At 43.0% G+C, this 22,520-nt stretch overlaps 1 long non-coding RNA gene across 5 annotated transcripts in view; it reads right to left on the bottom strand.

The window, feature by feature from the left end:
* The window catches only part of LOC307199324, a 138,416-nt gene that overhangs the window by 105,015 nt on the left and 10,881 nt on the right, over positions 1-22,520 (bottom strand). For all 5 annotated transcript variants that reach the window (XR_013831869.1, XR_013831870.1, XR_013831871.1 and 2 more), the window contains exon 2: positions 18,411-18,453. This is a non-coding gene — a long non-coding RNA (uncharacterized lncRNA). The remainder of the gene's footprint in view (positions 1-18,410; positions 18,454-22,520) is intronic.

The following is a 22,520-nucleotide window of genomic DNA, read 5'->3' as shown; positions in this document are numbered from 1 at the left end:
AACACGCACGTAGTTTTTAGAGGAGGAAAATCCGTAGGCATGCCACCCGTAGGCATTCCCTCCATAACACGCACAGACATTTCCCCTTACTTTCTAGGAGGAAAAAAGTGAGTGTTATGGTGCAAAAAATACGGTAAATCCTAAAAAGTGTTCTCGGATGCTAGAAAGTTTGGAAATCATCAGCCCTTAATATAAAGTAAGTAGTTTAAACCATAGTCACCCACTATCATTGCACTATGTTTCTGGTCTGCTGAAAAAAATTGGCTCTAATGTGGTTCTTCCTTGCCTTTTGTATCCACCAAAGATGATTTCCCACAGAGGATGCCAATGTGTGCCTTTAAAGCAGCTATTGTTAAAAATATCCCCTCTAATACTAACATGTTTACTTCTTTGTAATCCCATCAACTGTGACATTGTGTAATTGCAGTTTGCTCAAAAGCCTCATCTACCCACTCATTCTTGGAATGAAAAACAACCGAAGAAGCAGCCTCAAACCAAGGTTCTCAACCATGAAGCTGAGAATGGCAATGGAACCGACTGGGGGCAGCAGCAGGTGTTTAACAAAGAGTTATTACAAGCAGAGATGAGGGAGGCATTCGTTCCGGTTCACATTTTAATGTGAACTCACCTAATTCACGCTTCCCAAACGGGTGCTTCTCTAGCCAACGCAGGCATGCAAACACAAAACATATATTAGGGGAAAGCGTACAGAAAAAAATTGAGTATATCTGTAAACTTAACACGCAAAGGTACAGTATATTAGGGGAAATGGTTAGCAAAACTGCATATAACAGGGGAGATGGGTACCAAAATAAGTGTATGTGCCTCAAAATGAAGACGAATTTTCACATAGAGCATTTTTTTTTATTTTTTAAAATTTATTTTGCAACAGAGACCCCCCCCCCTCCCCACCTTGCAAGGAGGTGAAAAGGGCACATAGAACATTTTTAAATAAATGAACCACAAACTTATGAGGAAATGGGGTGAAGTGAACTCAAGTGTGGAAAAATGAAAAACTAAGAACAAATTCCAGTCAACAGATTCTTCCATTTGTAGTGCCAAGAATAGTCACTCATCTCAGAGCACTTCCTTAGATCAAGGGATCTTTACAATGACAGTGGCATGTCCCCATACTTCCAATAATGTTTTACTTTATTGTCTTGACAATTTATTCAGTAGCTCAGCCCCTGTGTAGAAGTCTGACCAAGAAAGAAATCTCGGGATAGAAGAAGAAGAAATCCTCCAACTGTTCAGCATATCAAGACACATACAGGTTTAACTTGCATATGTGATGATCTTTCAGGAAAGAAACGAGATTGGAGTGTGTGTGTGACTTGGCTGGCAAAGGGCTGTTAAGAGTTAAATGAACAGGAAGTAATTTAGCCTTACCACCCTGAACACACCTGATCTTTTCTAAACTAGGAAAATAAATTTGTTTGTGGGCAGAAGGCCCAATACTCATAGTGAACCAGGCCTAGAAATCCTGTTGGCTGGCTTGGTTACATAACCAGGCTTCCTCAACCTCGGCCCTCCAGATGTTTTGAGACTACAATCCCCATCATCCCTGACCACTGGTCCTGCTAGCTAGGGATCCTGGGAGTTGTAGGCCAAAAACATCTGGAGAGCCAAGGTTGAGGAAGCCTGCATAAGACAATACAGTGGTACCTCGAGTTAAGTACTTAATTCGTTCTGGAGGTCCGTTCTTAACCTGAAACTGTTCTTAACCTGAAGCACCACTTTAGCTAATGGGGCCTCTTGCTGCCACCGCGCCACCAGAGCACGATTTCTGTTCTCATCCTGAAGCAAAGTTCTTAACCCGAGGTACTATTTCTGGGTTAGCGGAGTCTGTAACCTGAAGCGTATGTAACCAGAGTTACAGTATTGTCTACCTTACCCTTCTTCTTTCCCTTTTTTAACTGAGCATCTGAAGTGTTTCTGAGATGCCATTCTGGGGTGCTGGGTTCAACCCCCCTGACAAAAGCTTGTGATCAGTGTTGTTTCAAGTCACAAAACATGGCAAATGCAAGATTTTTCCTATAATCTGTAAAACTGGGGAAACAGCATGTCAAGGCAGCTGGGCTGACTCAATGCATTTTGCTACCTGAGGCAAAGGACACTATAGTGCCTCCCTCATTACATGTGCAACAGCTGACTAGACTGGCATTTAGGATGTTACTTCAACACTGGTAATGAGCCACACTTAAGGGCAACAAGATAGCTTACAGCATACAAAGCAGGCACACAGCTCTGTCTACTATCCATCACTCAACATTTGCCACCTGAGGCTGCACCGTGTCTCATGGTAGGGCCGGCCTTCCAAAGCAGAAATACAATTGCATTGCCAGAAGCAGATAAAACCTACAGTACAAGATTTCTTAATTGGTATACTGAATTATTCATCTCTAAAAGAAGCACGTGGGTTTTCTCATGAATGATCCCCAAACAGTAGACTGACTCTGGGCACTGACAAATCTAATGTCTTCCAAAAAATTATATCACATTGTAATTTACAAGCTGAACCAGGTGAAAATTCAAATGCTACATTGGTAACATGGAACCATACCTTGGATATGACTTCTAAGGAATTCTAGGTAGTAGATTTTGATGCACAATCTCTACTGAGTCTACAGGGCGTGACTAATTCAAATTCTGTACAAATAGTTAATTTAATAGAAACATACCCAGAAGATCGGTGTGATGCTGATATCGATTACAAAAATGTGTTTCAAGGCCCAGGTTGCTAGAGCAGTAGTCCAAAGAAAAAGAAAAGGAAAAATTAACCCAGAACTAACCAATTGTAATCAATGCAACACAGAAGCTTCTAGCGGCAAGTGATAAAATTTTAAGATAACCAACTCATGGGGGGCGGGGAGGATGAAGGTGACAGTCATGGTGAAAGAACTACAGAGTAGGACAATCTAGAGTTGGAGTCAACAAGCCTGGCAGAGACCAGATAACATAACTGAACCCATAATGTCATAATGTATAGAAAGGCTGGAAAGAAGTTGAAATATGAAAGAGGGGCAAAATCCTGGAGAGCCCCTATCTGGAGATGTCAGGAATATATGATCAAATTAATAGTGTTGGTGGCATTAATTATAGCACTGGGCTCCTGAATATCTATTTGGCAATTCTTGCCAAATACAGCTCATGATTGGCACATGCCGGAATCAATCTTGGCTTACAACACAGGAGCTTTTCCGTAATGCTGCACTTATTGCTCAGAGAAAAGCCAAACCACACACACAGCTCTGGGGCATGCACAGAGTTTCAGATGAACCTACCTACTTGGTGTCCGTCTTTCAGCATCAGCGAGGGAATTTGGCAGAGTCATCTGGATGGCAAAGCTCCAGGCTGAGCATACTCAGTATACGCACGATGTACATTTTAGCTGACAGATATTTACAAGATTGGAATTTGGGAATCTTCAGCTCAAGGAAGTCTAGCCAACAGTTAGCCAAAGAACTGTTGAGAATCTTGATGGTGTCATATGGCAGGGGTTCATCTTATTTGGTTTTTAATAAATAAATAAATTCTGTCATACTAAAATAGTGTCCAAGGCAACTTAGCAGATGGATGAGACCTGCAGGTATAGGGCGGTATGCAAATTTCATAAACAAGCAAACAAACCTGATATGACAGAAGTTCAGATAATTACATAATGACAGGCTAAAACAAGTTTGTGATGGATTTTAAGAAAGGAAAGGTGAAAATGAATAAAGAAAAATGTGTACTTGGCAGGTGAGAAATAAAATTATCAATAAACCCAAAGGTGTTTAAAAAACAGATGCAACTAAAAATGAGGCTATACTTGCAGTGCCTCACTCAAAGAGCAAAGCTGGTTTGCAAAAAGTTAAAGGAAAAATCAACAGTAACACCATATTGCAATTGTACGCATGTCTAACCAGACACAAGTTTCAATGAGTTCACCAAGGCTTACTCCCAGGTAAGTGTGTATAGTATTGTAGCCTTAAAACACAATAATTTGCAAATTTACCCAGAAGTTCCTCTGAGTTCTGTGGGACTTACTTTCTAGTAAGTATTTAGGATTGTAGCGCAACCCTATGCATCTTTACTCAGAATTAAATCCCATTATGTTCAATGGGGCTTATTCCTAGATAAGTATACAAATATTGCAGTTATATACCCAAAATGTTGAGTTTTATTGTATACAGCAGCCCAAGGGTGGCCCTTCAAAGTGTGGAAACAGACCACGAAACCACTCACACCAATTGGGAAGGGGGGAGAATTATATAATGCACTTCCAAGAATTTAAAGATCGTTACCGACAACAACACAGAAATATCAACTGCATATAGTAACCAGACCACACAAACATTTAACAATACTGGCAATCTAAGGACACAACAGGAACAAGGAAGTGAAGAATGTTCTGAGGAGGCTGATGTTGTTCTACACCCTTTGCGATGTACTCACCAACCTCAGAACCAAAACTGAAAGTATGCCATACAGCGTCTTCAATCAGGAATTTCAAACACCTCAAAGGAAGACGTGCCAACAGAGAACTAAAACCAAATTCGAAATCAGTTTGAAGGAAGAGTTGCATAGTATTAGATCAGTTTTACTTGTTTCACATATACGTCTCTTGAGGCATCATCATTTCATAAGATCATAAGAAGATCCCTGCTGGAACAGACTAAAGGCCCATCTAGTCTAGCATCCTGCTTTCACAGCGACTACCCAGATGCCTCCACAAGCAAGAAGAAGAAGAAGAAGAAGAAGAAGAAGAGGAGGAGTTTGGATTTGATATCCCGCCTTTCACTCCCTTTAAGGAGTCTCAAAGCGGCTAAGGAGTCTCAAAGCGGCTAACATTCTCCTTCCCCTTCCTCCCCCATAACAAACACTCTGTGAGGTGAGTGAGGCTGAGAGACTTCAAAGAAGTGTGACTGGCCCAAGGTCACCCAGCAGCTGCATGTGGAGGAGTGGAGACGCGAACCCAGTTCCCCAGACTACCGCTCTTAACCACTACACCACACTGGCTCACACAAACACAATAGTATTCCCTTTACTCGTTATTATCAGTAGCTGGTATTAGAGGTATACTGCCTCTGTCACTGCAGGTAGTTCACAGCCATCAAGACAAAAAGCCATTGACAACCTTACCCTCCATGAATTTGTGGGATCTGCTTTGAAAGCCACTCGTTGCAATAGCCCACAAACCCAATGCGTTGTCGTGGAGACTTGTTTTCTCCACAGGCTGATACAGGGAGATGAGCTCCAGCCTGGATATGGGGCCTTGATATTGAACTTCCCATCTGTTCTGCCTTCAGCCAATTGCCACAACCTATGACCTTTCTCAAGATTAACCACATAAGGCAATAGTAGTTTGAGCTGCCGTAACATATCTTATACTGTGCACAATAAAGAGTGTCAAAGGTATCCAACAGTTCAGCTTGGGCTGGGACTCTGAAAGAAAACTGTGCCTATACGTACAAAAGTATTAACATCTAGTGTAAATGGATAATTTCGTATCATTTGTGCATAAATATCCCCAATATGTTTAAGTCAATACCTTCCAATTGCACCCGTTTATTAGATACGTCTCAACAGCTGTGCAATTTACTTCTTGGTTAATAGTAGAGCTTTTCTACCAACTGTCTCTTATTTGGCTGTTGGCAAAATTCAGTCTGCCTTACCTGGCAATTGGATCTCATAACCATTAATGTATACAGGATTTTAGAATTCAGAATACTCCTTGTCTTTCAGGAATGAGGCTGAATATGCTATACAGTACAGATGCTCCCATCTTAAAAAAATAATTGGTGGGATACAGTACCTGGTTATACTGAAGAAACTATCTAACATGGTTGGGTTGCTTCCCATATTTAATATAAAACGAATGTCTTTTTTTCTGCATTTGATATTGGAAGGTATGCCGCAGACATTTCTTAGACATATAGCTCAGTAGCTTTAAGTTCTACCTGGGAAGGCCTTCCCTATGAGGCTTTTGCACCGCAATCCAGTTTGGGGTAAGGAAATTCTGGTGTGTGTATGATGGTCCCTTACCTGCAGAAGTCTTCTCATTCAATTCAGTGTTGCAAGAAGCTCTACTCAAAGGCGGAGTACTCAACCGAGCGGCTTTCAGCTGTTGTTATATACAGTTACTGACTCACACCTGTGTGCCTGAAGCCCTGAACTCCTTACCATGGGAGGGGGCCAGCTGGCTCCCAGCAGCCTCTGCTTCTTCCCTCCCCCCCAACTTCCTGGAGCATGCGGAAAGCCCAGAATCTCTCCAAAAGAAGATTTTTACTGCCTGCATCTTTAAGACTGCATAATTCTCCTGCAAATTATTTCTTTTTAAGTCATTTGGAACTTTTTTTCGTCTATATTTTTATATGCCAACAGTTTGGAGGGTTGTTTGCTGTAACTTCTGAAAACTGAGTAAAATTTTCACTTATTTGTAAAGCTAAGTGGGGAATGTTTTTTTGAAGGTGGGTGAGGTCAGATGTAAATATAAGTTTTAATGTGCTTGGAGCAACGAGCAACTGTCATTGTGCTAAATCTGCTATGAGAGAGTAATTAATCTCTCTTCCAAACTTCTCTCTCCAGCATCAACAAGCTTCATAAGGGGTAAATATGGAGCTATCTTACAGGGTTGTTGTAAGGTAATAAATGCAACCTGAAAGTGCAGCAAAGAGTGACTGCTAGCCTTGCCTCCATTTTTTCCTCTTTTCCAATAGGCAGTCAACATTTGTGTGTTTACAGAGCAAGCTCCATTTTCATTCAGTGTTTTATGGTGGCAGGGTCGTTGCCAACTTCAATTCCCACCCCAAATATCATTACATTTTTTGTTAATTTCCGGAGCATGCCATTACTGCCTTGTTTGTTCATTTGGCTCCAATCCTGTCAGCACTCCTCACCTAAGTTCACTATTGTGCATATGAACACCCAAAAGCACTACGTAAGTGCAAAGTATTATAAACGGGTAAGAGCAAAGGTTTAGAGTAATGAAAACATTATCTCACTGCAACTCTCTCCTGCCTCACAGTAATGTCAGTGAAATGAACACTGTGATCCTGTATATAGGTAAAGGTAAAGGGACCCGTGACCATTAGGTCCAGTCGTGACCGACTCTGGGGTTGCGGCGCTCATCTTGCTTTATTGGCCGAGGGAGCCGGCGTAGAGCTTCTAGGTCATGTGGCCAGCATGACTAAGCCACTTCTGGTGAACCAGAGCAGCACACTCAAATGCCGTTTACCTTCCAGCTGGAGTGGTACCTATTTATCTACTTGCACTTGATGTGCTTTCAAACTGCTAGGTTGGCAGGAGCTGGGACCAAGCAACGGGAGCTCACCCCATCGCAGGGATTCGAACCGCCGACCTTCTGATCAGCAAGTCCTAGGCTCTGTGGTTTAACCCACAGCGCCACCTGCGTCCCATGATCCTATATATATCTCCTCCTAAATAGAGTTTAAGATGCACTTCTTCTTGTACAACCTAGTTACAACTATGGGACTTGCTCCCATAAGGGAGCAGTGATGGCAACCATCTTTGATGGCTTTAAAAGAGGATTGGACAAATTCATGGAGGAGGAAACTATTGATGACTACCAGCCATGATGGTTCTTGCTCTGCCTCCATGGTTCCTGGAAACCACAGAGAGGGAAAGTGATATTGCACTCAGCTCCTGTTTGTGGGTTTCCAACAGGCCTTTTTTGTGAAATGCCCCAAGATCTTCAGATGAAGGGTGGTATACAAATTTAATAAATCATCATTATCATCCTCATCTGGTTGGCCACAGTGAGGATAGGATTTCAAATGGCCTCTGATTTCAAATGTCCTCCCTCCCAGTTTAAGCAGCATTCCCCACACCCCCAAACTTTAAGCCGATACCACGGTTTATGTCTGGCGCATCAGAGATGGCATTTTACTTGCCAAGCAATAGGCATTCTGTATGCTTTATAACAGTCACTGAATTAGCACTTCTAGCCCATGGAAAAGCTACTGATACTCTAGATCAAAGTGCATGCTGTGAACATCCTGGGGTCACATTTGGGCAACAATTTTGTTGACAAAGGCAACAGAGGAAGCGGGAATTCTGTTAACTAGTCCGCAACCTAGTCTTGGAACCCCTGCTGAGAATAATATTACCATATACAGAATGGCATTTATTTCTAACGGCTCCTCTTCTGAGCTCTGTACCATATGCTGCTTTTTTCTGCAGCAGCAATAATAATGATAATATGAATGATGATAATAATAATAATAATAATAATAATAATTAAAAAGAAAATACCCCAGCGGTCTCCGCGTTCAGTGCAAATCCTACAAGGTTTTCCTGAACAAATAGCAGATAGTGACCTTTTGGCCTTAGTTTTGCATGAGAATTAACATCAGTATTCAGTAGTTACTACTGTGACTAGGGACTACTGCAAATGCCAGATTCTGATTTAAAACTCGGGTGTGTGTGTGTTTTTTAAGAACCCAGAAGAAAAGGGGGTCTTTGAAGCTCATCTGCATTACAGATCAGGCCTCTCTGAGAAAATCAACCATCCATAATTCATTACATGTTTCCTGCAGGGCTTGGAGACAGCAGCGATCCTAGCAACAGCAGAGTCATAGCAACAGCTGCAAAGCCGGCCAATCCAGCGTCAGCCTTCCTTATACAATGTAACCAATCAGAATGGAGAGCACCAGGCTGAAATGTTGTCAGCCAACTGGTTATTCTGTCATAAGCCTAGTTTTTAAACTAATGTGTGCTATTGGAATTTTCACTAGCATGCTGAAGGGGAAAAGGTCTGAAGCCATTTTTTGCTGAAACGTAGAATGAAATGAAATGCAAAATTGTGGACTTGAAAAAATTCTCCATTCTTCCAAATTGTTAGCCCAGTGCATCAATTAAGTATCTTTAGACTATTCCAGTGTACTATCACTTTCATACGGAGCTCATCACAATATCATTGGTCAAAATGCTTTTCATTATGATAAAACAATGCATTTTACAGACTTTTAGGCTGCAATCCTAGATCCATTTACCTGGCAGTAAGCCCTAGTTAACTCTGTGGGACATAATTTTGAGGAGACATATTTAGGATTGCATTGCCAAACTTTCACATTTATTCCTCCATCACTGCTTGCTGAATGATTTTCAGTATTTTATAATGTGTTTATGCTTAGCCACAAAACTACAGATATAATCATTTGGGGTGGGGTGGAAATACAAAAGGTGCCATACGTTTCTTAAGAGCTTAGTTAATTGTGACTAGTTGTTCCCCTCCATTGTGATATCAAAATAGCTATGCTTTTGCAATCTAAAACACAACACATTAAAAATCAGAGATCTGCTTTTGAAATGCTTTGCTGTTTTGATTCTTTAATACAAACTGCTGCGGTAATTACAATTTTAGTGGTATTCTCCTTGGGATGCTAATAGTTTACTGAGCATCATGTGATGTGATGTTTGTCCTGAAATCACATAGTTGAGAACAAAGAAAATAAATTGTCTATGGGCGTATGGAAACAAATGGAGATCAGAAACAGTATCATACTCACTTGAGCAGAACTTACAATTTTAAAACCGCCTGAGTCTTCGCAGACACCACTCTACTGTATTTCATAGCTGGTAAGGATGCCGGAAAATGTTTACAAACAGGATACTGATTACCATATTTTTCCGTGTATAAGATGCCCCCATGTATAAGCCACCTATTTGGGGGGGCTCAAAATGAAGAAAATGCACTATGCACTATCCCTGTATAAGATGACCCCTTATTTTAAACTTCAAAAATTGAGGAAATAATATAGTCTTATACACTGAAAAATATGGTATTTTCTTTAGGAAGGTTCAATAACTTATAGTGGAGTATTGAACCAGCATCCCTTCAAGTGTTGTTGGGCCACTACTCCCAACCTGCAAGGTCAGTACCGGATTTACGTATAAGCTAAACAAGCTATAGCTTCGGGCCCCACTCTCTTGGGGGCCCCAAAAAAAATTAAAGGAAAAGAAACTGGATGTACATTTCTAAAATATAAGATAAAAAACAAATAAAACAAAACCTACATACAGCAACCGTGTATTGCGTTGTGTTGGCTCCTATTTGTTATGTGCAAATGGCTTTAGATACCTATTAGGCCCATAAATTACCATATAGCATATATGCAACACAAAAAACAGTGACAATTTGTTGTTGACAAAGGACAGCTTCAGTAGCTTAGGGCCTCATCAAACCTAAATCCGGCCCTGTGAATGGTGGATGATCAGGGGCAATGGAAGCTGAAGTTCAACAACATACAGAAGGCCACAGGTTTCCCATGCCTAGCATGCCAAGTTCCTGCATTGTCAGGAACTAGCAGTAAATGACACTGTGGAAGTGTGCACTCTTTATTAGCAAGAACATGATCTGTGCAGACTTGGCAGAGTGTCAGGCCTAATATGCACAGCAGCTCATCCCCGGTTGGTCTTGAACCAACTGCAGAGAATGAAAGTCCCTGCCTCCCCTCAGCAGGCTAAGTCCCCTCCTTTTCCAGGGTTTATCCCAAGCAATTGGAGACTGTGCCTACATGAAGCCAACCTGTCCTCTGCCCTTTTCATGCCTCTTCTGGTTCTGGGAGACCAGAGGGGAGGGGAGCTTGCTGCAGCAGCAGCAGCAGGGGGAAGACACCTATGTCTCTTCTCTGCCTCTTGGCCTCCCTCCCTCCTCCCTTGCTTCAGCTTCTGCCTCCAATTCTGGACTTCTCTCTGCCAGACACTTCCCCAGCTCATTATGCCGTGTTACCTCTTCAGCTCCTGACACCTCCTCTTCCCTGTGACCACTCATCATTGTCCCACCACCACTCCCCAGACTTTCAGCCCTCTTCCCTTGGTGGTTCACCAGCTGGTTTCACCCCCCATTCCTCTACGTCCAGCCTTTCCATGGCACGCACCTTCAATAGTTGTGTTGGTATAAGAAAGGAAAGGGATGCGGGTGGCACTGTGGGTTAAACAACAGAGCCTAGGACTTGCCGATCAGAAGGTCGGCGGTTCGAATCCCCGTGACGGGGTGTGCTCCCGTTGCTCGGTCCCTGCTCCTGCCAACCTAGCAGTTCGAAAGCATGTCAAAGTGCAAGTAAATAAATAGGTACCACTCCAGCGGGAATGTAAACTGTGTTTCCGTGCGCTGCTCTGGTTCGCCAGAAGCGGTAGTCATGTTGGCCACATGACCAGCTGTACGCCGGCTCGCTCGGCCAATAAAGTGAGATGAGCGCCACAACCCCAGAGTCGGTCACGACTGGACCAAATGGTATGGGGTCCCTTTACTTTACCTTAAGAAAGGAAGCGCTCTTTGTCACCTGTCCACTATAAGTGCTTGGCTGCAAAGGGAGGAGAGAGACACAGAGAGTTGCCAGAAGCCAGCCCTAGATGGTGATTAAAGATTTATTCCACCAGAAACATGTTTCTGTATAACACATTTTTATCTTATCTAAGAAAATTAGAATAATACAACAGAGAATATCTGAAATCGTTTTTTAGACAGGAAGGGTACCCACAATGTTCCACATAAACACATGTGCTGTACAATAATATAGTTATATAAATCTTGCCAGCGGGCATTATCTTCGACTTCATATCTTTAGGGGGAAATGAAAAGCAATCATTCATCTTTACCTTAACATTACCACTTGAAGGAAAGATACGAGAGGTTATCTCTGGTGATGCCTTGGCCCACAGCTGAGAAATCTCAGAGAAATTCCACCTGAGTGCCTCTGTTTCTCTCCATGAGTGAAAGAAGATTTACTAAGGATGCTTCAGAATGTATTTTGGGGCCAATTGCCCTATTCTGAACTTTCCAGATGATACATAAATTGACCAAAACTGTGAAGATTGTCAAAGCACAACTGGAATGAACACACACGTGTATATGTGTGTGTGTGTGTGTGTGTGTGTGTGTGTGTGTGTGTGTGTTCATCTATGCATTTTATAAAAAATCTGCTTTTCCAGTAGCGACTTTTCAGATGCTAGAAATTAAAATAAATTACCAAGTACTTCATAATACTGCAAGCAGAATGGAAGATTCTGGATGTAATCATTCCAGGTCTGTGTAAAAATAATTACTGGTTTGTGTATGGATGTACATGTTTTTCAACTGTTTAGAACTCTTACAGGTCTGAGGTGTTGACATTCAAATCAAAATGTTTGTGTTACCTGGTTATGAAAGAAAACTTAAGAACTGTGGCTCTGAAAACATAATTACTGTCAATAAACTGAAATTTACATTTTATTTCTTTTCTTGGGGTGGTTCTTTTTGGCAATTGTGTATTTTGGTTGCAATTAGACAGTAATGAATGGAGGGGGAGGAGTGTACATCAGGCCCATAACTATTCATTAAGCTAATCTAATGAACCCTTTGGTCTGCATAGTTAAAAATAAGAAATTGCCTCATAGGATGGTTAAGTGGTCCCATACCTTCATCCTTAACTTTGACAGCTTCAATGTAGAGCTGGGAGACATCCTCAAACTGAAAAGCACACAGTTCTCTAATGAGATGGTAGAATCATACAACTTAAGCTAATGAATTTCTTATCCTCTTAGACTGATAAAAAAAAAAAAGTTTTCTGGGAGAAGTCAAAAGATCTCAGCATTTTAAAAGTGGATTTGTACTTTCCATTCCAGAGAAGAAGAAAAGAATCTCAACAATGGATAAAACTCGCAGCATAATTCTGAACAAACAATTGTGTGACAATAACTTAACTAAAACATGATTAGTGTGGGGGGGGAAAGGCCTCTTCTGTGATTTGTTCAAGACGTCATGCAATGCACAGACACAAATACCTACCACGGCACTCAAAATATGTGAATTCATTGCAATGTAAAATGCCTACCGATTCTGCATTTCATAATATTGTTCTGCAAGCACAGACACACACACTTCCCTGAACTGTATGTAGCTTTAAGAGCCGCCGTTTATAGGACTTTACAGTCCTGAACACTTATAATGATCTATGAAGATTTGTGATGTATTTTCTGAGAGCTACTTACTTCTAGGTATTCAAACTGAGCCCGGGGAACAAGCCAGCTACTGAACTGAAAATCATTAGCAAGTTTGAGACTATGGAATTTGGACTCAATAGCCACTAGGGGCAGCTCATTCTCTGCAGAAATCAATTGCTCCTCTCTATGGGTGTTTATACTACCAGTCTTGCTGCGCCTACTTACCACCATGTTGCACTATTCGCATAGTTTACTAGGGCTCCTACTTTGAATTGACATTACCATTGAATTGACATTACCATTCTGCTCAACAGATGCACACCCTTGATGCCTCCGTTCTGCACTTTGCTCTCCATATTCGATCCATTCCCAGGTTATGTTGCTTTGCAGTATTGTAAAACTATAGCACTTCTCTCCCTCTCCAACCTTGATCATCACTCGCCTCAACTACTGCAATCTTCTGGTCTCTGATATTCCCTTCCGCCTCATGTCTATCTAGCACTCACCTGCATAAATCATTCTCCTGACACAATGCCCCTCCTAAAAATCCCTATTTTATGGCCTCCATAGATAGGCCCACTTATTTGGAGGGGACAAACCATGGTTTATCATGCATGAGTGTATTACTTCCACTTTGCTCCAGTTCAAGCTAGGCAGAAGCAAATTACGGTCTTAGCATTATTTCCAAACTAGGGATCATGGTTTGTTTCACTCTTATTAACTACGGTCAGTAAACAAAGACCAAACCTTGGCTACAGATCATGGTTTGCTGGCATGAAACAAACCATGATCCCTGATTTGGACAGAACGCTAAGCTAGGGGCCATGTTTTGTTTCCTCCCACTGCAAGTAGGAAGCAGCAAAGCAGTTCAGTCTGGTGTATTCATGGCAAACCATTAACTGTGGTTTACCATGGTGTGCGAACTAGGTCAATCAGTCAACTTATGCAGTGAAGGTGAAAAAAGGGCCAAAATGTTCTTTTATAATACTACAGTTAGCCAAATCCACACAGGCAACTCCCTGTTTGCACAGGGGTTGTGTTCCGTGTCATTGTGCACCTGCAAGAAATTGCAGGCTTTCTCAATGGATGTTCCGATTATACACAAACAACCTGTTCTGCCCCTGCCCCAACCCATTCTGCCTCTTTTTTGTGATGTTTTTGGTTGACTTCTGGGTTCAGTGTGATACACATGCGTGCATGTTTGCGTCATGCACATATTGGACGTGCCTAAAATGGTTGCTGTGTTATACCATATTAATTTCTCTGTAGACACAGTTCTGTAGATCAAAAATAAACAGGAATTAAGCTGTTATACTATGAAATGTGACTGATTCCCCTGCTCTCGTTCTAGTCAAGCAGAACATTTCTTTTGACCATTGCAGTCAGGCCAAATACCATATTTTAACCTATTTGCCACCACAATCTCTCTCCACAGCCCAAGTAGACTGCCTTGGTTGCTTCTGTCAAAATGAGGACAGGCTTCCTTCACGGAAGGAACAAAGGCCTCTCTCCCTTTTAGTCATTGTGTCCTTCTGAGAAAAAGAGAGAAGGGGCCCTCCTCAGGTAATTAATGCCCTGTGATTAGTTCCTCTCTCTCTCTCTCTATTTATTCAGGACTGGGGAGAGGCCCAAGAGATCTCTTCACATATATGTGTGTGGAAGAGAGACAGGTCAAGGAGAAGGAGCAGCCTCAGAGGCAGCCATGGCATTGACAGAGCCTGTCCATTCTCTTTGGTATGGAGGGGATCAGAGGAAATAAGCCTCCGTACCCTCCTTCTGGAGAGGAATCCAGACTGGGAAATAATGGCTGGCCCGCACTCAGACATTCCAAAGAAATCAAGGAATACCAGCCTCTTTTCCTTCGTTTCTTCCCTTTACATATGAAGGCAAAGAGGAGGGGGAAATAGTTTGGCAATTATTATTCCTGAAAGGAGGGGTGCTCCGAAATGGGAAGACCTTTGATGATGGTGATGATGAGTCTTCCTTCATAGGAAGTTTCTTAAAAAAAGCAAAACCATTCATGCCAAGGGAAGCCAGAAAAATTTCTTCGTGGGACAGCATGAGACTCACAAGTTTGCTGAATGGGAAGCAAATATAATCCGGGGGGGGGGGGGGCGGAGAGAAGACATAGCCCCATAACAACTCCCTTTGTAAGACACAGAAAAGGCCAAGCCATCCATTTGAAGAAACGAAGGAGGGGGGCTGGCTATGAATTTGTTGTTTAGAATGGAAGACATCAGAGGGACATAAAAAGGAATATGGCTTCTCCGTTCTCAGATGAACATTGCCCAGTCTGTATTTACTGAACCTACTGAATTAACAAGGCTAGCTCTGAGTTTTGACCCAGTCGTTCATGGGGCATTAATTGTACATCTGTAACGATGAGTTCGTGTGTTTTTTAAGGGTTTGTAGGAATGGCTTTATTGTTTTCAGAACGTGCCATTTTTATTTTTGGCATCTTCTCTCATGTTTGTCTTGTTGCATACCTGTTTCAATAGCTGCAGGTTTGCAATAACAGCAAAACACAACACTAATACTGCAACAAACAAACACACATACAGAGAGAGAGACAGAGAGAAGAGAGAGGAAGAGAGAGACCATCATCATCACATCCCACTTGGAGTGAGTTAAAGCAATGACCTTTGGTTTGCTCCTCTATGGGGAGTCTGAGAAAATGACCCCTGACCTTTAGCTCAATGGGAGCTCAGGAGGGGTCAGGAGGAATAACTCTCACCGCAATCTCTCTCTCCACAGGAGTTTGAAGGGGGGTGGAGCTCAAGAACTGAGGAGTATGTGATCAGCAAAACTTTGCAGCATTTCTGAAGAGAAAAAAGCAGGCAGAGGGGGGAGGGGAGGTTTAGCTACAGTCCCTTGGGGTGGGGGTAGGAGAATCACCTACCATTGAGAAACAAGTAAACCCATTTCAAGCAAGAATATACCTCAACTCTTTGACTTGCAAATCAGGAAAAAGACAAGGGGGGGGCAGGGAAGGGAGGAGACCCAGGATGTAGTTCAAAATCAGGGTGTTCCCCTCTGAAGAGATGCAATCAAGGCTCCCAGCCATCAGGCACAATAGTTTTGCTTAAAGGAAGCAGCTCGGAATTAAGCAGAGTGCTTTTTTGTTTTAATGAGGTGATCTTTCCCCCACAATTACAAAATGCCTTTGCTGAATGTAGCATCAACTAAAGGGGGGGAATCTGGATTGTTTGATGGGGAATTATCATCAAGGGCATATGAATTAAAACTTCAAATCTCCACTATGTTTCTTTCTTTGTCCATACAGAAATCAACTTGGCAACACTAGCTAGATGCTCAAGAATTATTTTTTTTCAACAACAACAAAAAGACTACAGAATATACCGCACTCCAGATCTTTCCCAATCAAGCCACACAGCTGTAAAGGTTCCTGTCTTTATAGGCAAGGCTATTATTTAACAGAAACGATATCTTGCTTTCAGCAATGGTTTGATGTCTCTGCCCATTAAGTCATAACCACGCCAGCTAAAGCAGAGGAAAAGGCTCTTTAACCTCTTTCCTGCACATGTGCTTTTGCTATATGTTTGCAACATCATGCTATAAACCATGCAGCAGGAAGCTCCAGACTCAAACTCCTTCCTATCCCCACACAGCTGATCTTTCTGGTTTTCGTTAACCATAGCTGCTGGCTTAGATGACAAGGTGAACTTCAGATAACACTAACCATGATTAGTTTCACAAGCCAGCTTCATAACTCATGCTTTGAAGCTGGCTTGTTTGAAGCAAACCATAGAGAATGTTGCCCATGGTTTGCCATCCCAGACGACATGGCGCCAAACATACACAAGCCTTCTGGGGACTCCCCAGAGCTATTCAGAACCCCAGGTTAGCTGGGTTCCCAACCCAGACTTTTCTCCAACTCACTGAGAGTAACAAAGCATAATGAAATGGAGAAGGGGGAGCTTAGTGTGTTGTGTGTGTTTGGTGCCCACCCACAAACCCATCACCTTAAGTCAGTGCTTGAAACCTAATCCTGTTCAAGGCAGGCTTAACTCTTCTTGTCCTGGACTAGAAGTAGCTGGCCCATGCTCTGGTGACATTCAGATTAGATTGCTGCCATATGCTCTGGGCTTGCCCTCCTACTAACTGCCGGTCCACTGCAGTGGTGGCACTGCTTATCAACAATAAGAACAATCGTCCTTCTCCTCCTCCTCCTCCTCCCAGTGTTGTTGCCCTTGTAGAACTCAGCAGGGAAGATGACAGGGGCAAAACTGGAATTAATAGACTCCACCTCTCATTAGCTCTGGCCCCACCTGCTCCAAGGTCACGGCCACTACTGGACAAAGCCAAACAACATGAAGATTGTGAGAAGATGGAAAAATGGTTGTTGTTGTTTAGCCTTAACCAGACCAGGCTGCACTGAGCAAAACACAGATTTAAGGTTGCACCAAGGGCTACTGAGGTGGAGAAATTGCAATGGGTGCTCCCCTACCAATAAATAAATGCATACATAAATAAGGAAGTCAACCGTTATTTGGATGTGTCTCTTGCCAAGCAGAACACCTGGATCCCTTGTGAAGCAAAGAGCAGACTTAAATAAAAGGAAACATGGTGGCCCTTATTTAAGTAATGCTGAAGTATAATTTTATGTGGCACAGGAGTGGGGTTTTTTCCTAATGGAATAACCCCTCTACTGATGATGACTTTCTTTTGGATATTCAGAAATGACTGACAGTTGCACAGAATAGTCGGGAAAGGAGATTTGTCCTTCTCTTCATCTTTTGTTTCTCTTCCTTTTATTTTCTTCTTTCCCTCCATCTTCCCCCATCTGGACTCGTAATTAGCATTTGATTTCCACAATTCCCTGCAATCTTGCATGTTCTTTTCTGAAACAGCATGTGTTCTATCTTCATGGGAAATCAAAGTGGCACCATGTTTACATTTCAGCAATGTGTGTCACAGAAATTAATTTAGCCATACGTGCACAAAGACACCTTTGAAACTGAAGGGGGGAGGGAGGGAGAGGAAAACATTAAAAGAAGTGCCTAGCTGAGCACTATCAACATAGCGGGGACAGACAAAGGAGACTGGTGAGCATGTCTGGCAAACAAAATGCACAAAGAGTTCAGGCTGCCTTGTTCTATAGTGTAGGGCCTCTCTTCTACAGTGGTACCTCAGGTTACAGACGCTTCAGGTTACAGACTCTGCTAACCCAGAAATAGTATCTTGGGTTAAGAACTTTGCTTCAGGATGAGAACAGAAATTGTGCGGCGCCAGCTGGAGGCCCCTTTAGCTAAAGTGGTACCTCAGGTTAAGAACAGTTTCAGGTTAAGAACGGACCTCCAGAACGAATTAAGTTCTTAACCCGAGGTACCACTGTATTTCTAAATCAGGGGTGTTGGGGAGCCTTTCTGAGTCTGGGGGTGACATTCCCTTCTGGGGGCCAAATATCAGTTGAGGGCAGGACCACAGTCAAAAGTAAACAGAGCTATAAATATGAAACTTACCTTTGCACAACAGGCTTGTTCCTTCACACTCACACATCCCTCCCTGCAGGAAAACAGAGGTATAATCATAGATCAAGGACGCATTCCAGTAAAAACACTTTAAAGGTAAAGGTACCCCTGCCCGTACGGGCCAGTCTTGACAGACTCTGGGGTTTTGCGCCCATCTCACTTAAGAGGCCAGGGGCCAGCGCTGTCCGGAGACACTTCCGGGTCACGTGGCCAGCGTGACATCGCTGCTCTGGCCAGAGCCAGAGCCAGAGCCCCACACGGAAACGCCGTTTACCTTCCCGCTGGTAAGCGGTCCCTATTTATCTACTTGCACCCGGAGGTGCTTTCGAACTGCTAGGTTGGCAGGCGCTGGGACCGAGCAGCGGGAGCGCACCCCGCCGCAGGGATTCGAACCGCCGACCTTTCGATCGGCAAGTCCTAGGCGCTGAGGCTTTAACCCACAGCGCCACCTGCGTCCCATAAAAAACACTTTAGGAGGGTGCAAAGCAATGTTGTGAGGCTCAGGAAGGTGTGTTGTCTGGAAAGCAGGCTGAGGGCCAGGTAGGGAGACCTGGGAGGCTGCATTTGCTCACCACCAACCCCCAGCCTGAGGTCCCCCATCTAAATGAACTCATTAAGAGCATGACCTAGAAATCCGTAGTACAAATTTCAGCCTAGCCACAAACTGGGTGCCTTTGTAAGCACCCTCAGTCTGTCACCCTCAGTCTGCGGCTCCATGTGCACTATACCTTTAAAGCACACTTGAAGCACATTTCCTTCCCAAAGAATTCTGGGCACTGCAATTTGTCAAGGGTTGCTGGAAATTGTAACTCTATGTTGTTTAGTCGTTTAGTCGTGTCCGACTCTTCGTGACCCCATGGACCAGAGAACGCCAGGCACTCCTGTCCTCCACTGCCCCCCGCAGCTTGGTCAGACTCATGCTGGTAACCTCGAAAACACTGTCCAACCATCTCGTCCTCTGTCGCCCCCTTCTCCTTGTGCCCTCCATCTTTCCCAACATCAGGGTCTTCTCCAGGGAGTCTTCTCTTCTCATGAGGTGGCCAAAGTACTGGAGCCTTAGCTTCACAATCTGTCCTTCCAGTGAGCACTCAGGGCTGATTTCCTTCAGAATGGAGAGGTTTGATCTTCTTGCAGTCCATGGGACTCTCAAGAGTCTCCTCCAGCACCAGAATTCAAAAGCATCAATTCTTCGGCGATGGAGGGGCAACTCTATGGAGGGGCAAACTAAAGTGCCCAGGATCCTTTGAGAGAAAGAATGTGCTTCGAAAGGGCGTACATAGCCTCCATTACAGAACGGCGTGGCCAGTGGGCGCTCAAATTTCAGCAACGCCCTGGACAACGCTAAAATTCGGCGCTCACACACTCTTCTCGTGGCTCCATTCTACACCGTTGTTGCAGTGCCCCCAGTGTGGCTGAATGGGCCACACTACCCTAAAACCACCTGTGGCGTGGCCACGGTGATACCATGGTGTGTATACATATACACACCCGCACACAGTGCAATGGGGATGAAGAGGTGGGCCATTTGAGTCTGGCTCTACAGACCTACTTTCTGAGGCTTTGCAGACCTAGGCCCAGACTTTAAAATGATGGGTGGTTAGTTTGGGCCTGATTATTTATTTTTGGAATTTTTGGACTCTTTGATACACTTCTCAGGCACCCACTTACATTCCCAAGCACTGCAAAATGGGTTATTCTAATCACATGGATCATGATAATACTTCTTTTTTATATATATAAAAAAATCTCTTGGTCATTAAGAAGTATTCATACTACTTTAATAAAGGAAATTCTGACATTGGAGTTCCCAGTTGTATACTAAAAAATGTAATCCCTTTCTGTCTGGTGGAGTTCTTGCGACACATCTACAAATTGCAATTTTCTTATAGGTTTAAGGAAACTTCTTTTATACCTCTGAAATACAGAGAGGGAGAATTTAAGGGTTTCCTGTCAATTAAACAGCCTGTTGCCTAATTAAAAAAACAACAACTCAAGATAATGAATACTCCTAGGAAGTTCAGCACCAACTGAACAAGAAGAGTACTAATATGTTCTTGAGTGCTTTTGTTTAGTGCATATAAATTATAACAGAGATATCAAGAACATGATGTGGACCAGAGAACAGAATATCTGGAAAGACATTATTCAAAAGTAGGAAAGATTTTCTTCATTGAGATAACTACCCTATCTTTTTTTCTGCCTCTGCAAAATAAGAGAACAATTCCATCTATCTACCCCTGCCCTAAGCACCCCAACACACACCCTGTTAAAAAAAAAAATCCCACCACCCCCTGCCCAATAGAGTCCATACCCTTCAAGGAAAATGTATGTAACAAGGTAAGTCTGGGATAGCTCACTCGGCAGTGCATGAGACTCTTAATCTCAGGATCGTGGGTTTGAGCCCCATGTTAGGCAAAATATTCCTGCATTGCACGGGCTTGGACTACTAGATGATCCTCGTCGTCCCTTCCAACTCTACAATTCTGGGATTCGAAGATGTACTTGAAATAAACAAGTACAGTGGTACCTCGGGTTAAGCACTTAATTCGTTCCGGAGGTCCGTTCTTAATCTGAAACTGTTCTTAAGCTGAAGCACCACTTAAGCTAATGGGGCCTCCTGCTGCTGCCGCGCCACCAGAGAACGATTTCTGTTCTCATCCTGAAGCAAAGTTCTTAACCTGAAGCACTATTTCTGGGTTAGCGGAGTCTGTAACCTGAAGCGTATGTAACCTGAGGTACCACTGTAATTCATTCCGGAGGTCTGTTCTTAACCTGAAACTGTTCTTAACCTGAAGCACCACTTTAGCTAATGGGGCCTCCCGCTGCCGCCGCATGATTTCTGTTCTCATCCTGAAGCAAAGTTCTTAACCTGAGGTACTATTTCTGGGTTAGCGGATGTAACCTGAAGCGTATGTAACCTGAAGCGTATGTAACCCAAAGTACCACTGTATTCCTTAGGACAGGGTTGGGGAACATTTTCCCTTCTGCAGCTTCTAAAATTAATCCATAGTCAGAACTACTACCTGCATTGCATGATTCCTTCAAAATCCCCAAAAGAGAGCACTGGAGAACTTTCTCTCATATATATATATATATATATATATATATATATATATATATATAGTGTCTTTAAGGTGAATGTACCAGGTCAATACCTGGCAATATCACAGAAACCAGAACGAAGCCAAGAAGTATTCCACTTGTAAAAGAGCAGGGCTTTGATGATATACATTGCCCTTTGCTCCTCCTCATAAGAAGAAGGAACATTAGCTGGAGAAAGAACATAGCTCAGCAGCAGAGCACTTATTTGCACCCAGAAGCCCGCAGGTTCAATCCCCTGTGTGTGGTGGTGGTTTTCAAAATAATAAAATAGTGGGAAATGGAAAATATCTTTCTCTTGTCTGAGATCCTGTGGCAGCCGAGGTGGATGACAGCAGACTCAGTGAGCAAACCGTCCGATGTGGTCTAAAAGCAACTTCATAGAATAAATTACTCCCCATAATGAGGCTTATGTAACTTGATTTATAAGAGGTATCTAATTTATTTAGACAAACCTAGACAGCATCTTAAAAAGTAGAGACATCACCTTGCCAACAAAGGTCCATATAGTAAAAGCTATGGTTTTCCCAGTAGTGATGTATGGAAGTGAGAGCTGGACCATAAAGAAGGCTAATCACCGAAGAATTGATGCTTTTGAATTATGGTGCTGGAGGAGACTCTTGAGAGTCCCATGGACTGTAAGAAGATCAAACCTATCCATTCTTAAGGAAATAAGCCCTGAGTGCTCACTGGAAGGACAGATTGTGAAGCTGAGGCTCCAATACTTTGACCACCTCATGAGAAGAGAAGACTCCCTGGAAAAGACCCTGATGTTGAGAAAGATGGAGGGCACAAGGAGAAAGGGACGACAGGACGAGATGGTTGGATAGTGTTCTCGAAGCTATCAGCATGAGTTTGACTAAACTGCGGGAGGCAGTGGAAAACAGAAGTGCCTGGCGTGCTCTGGTCCATGGGGTCACGAAGAGTCGGACACGACTAAACGACTAAACAACAACAAAATTTATCCTAACACAGAGTTGCATTAAGCGTTGGTCATACTCA

This window comes from Podarcis cretensis, assembly GCF_951804945.1.
Source record: "Podarcis cretensis genome assembly, chromosome: 12".
Lineage (NCBI taxonomy): Eukaryota > Metazoa > Chordata > Lepidosauria > Squamata > Lacertidae > Podarcis > Podarcis cretensis.
The sequence above is the reverse complement of the archived record's forward strand: the minus strand, read 5'-3'. Positions and strand labels throughout refer to the sequence as shown.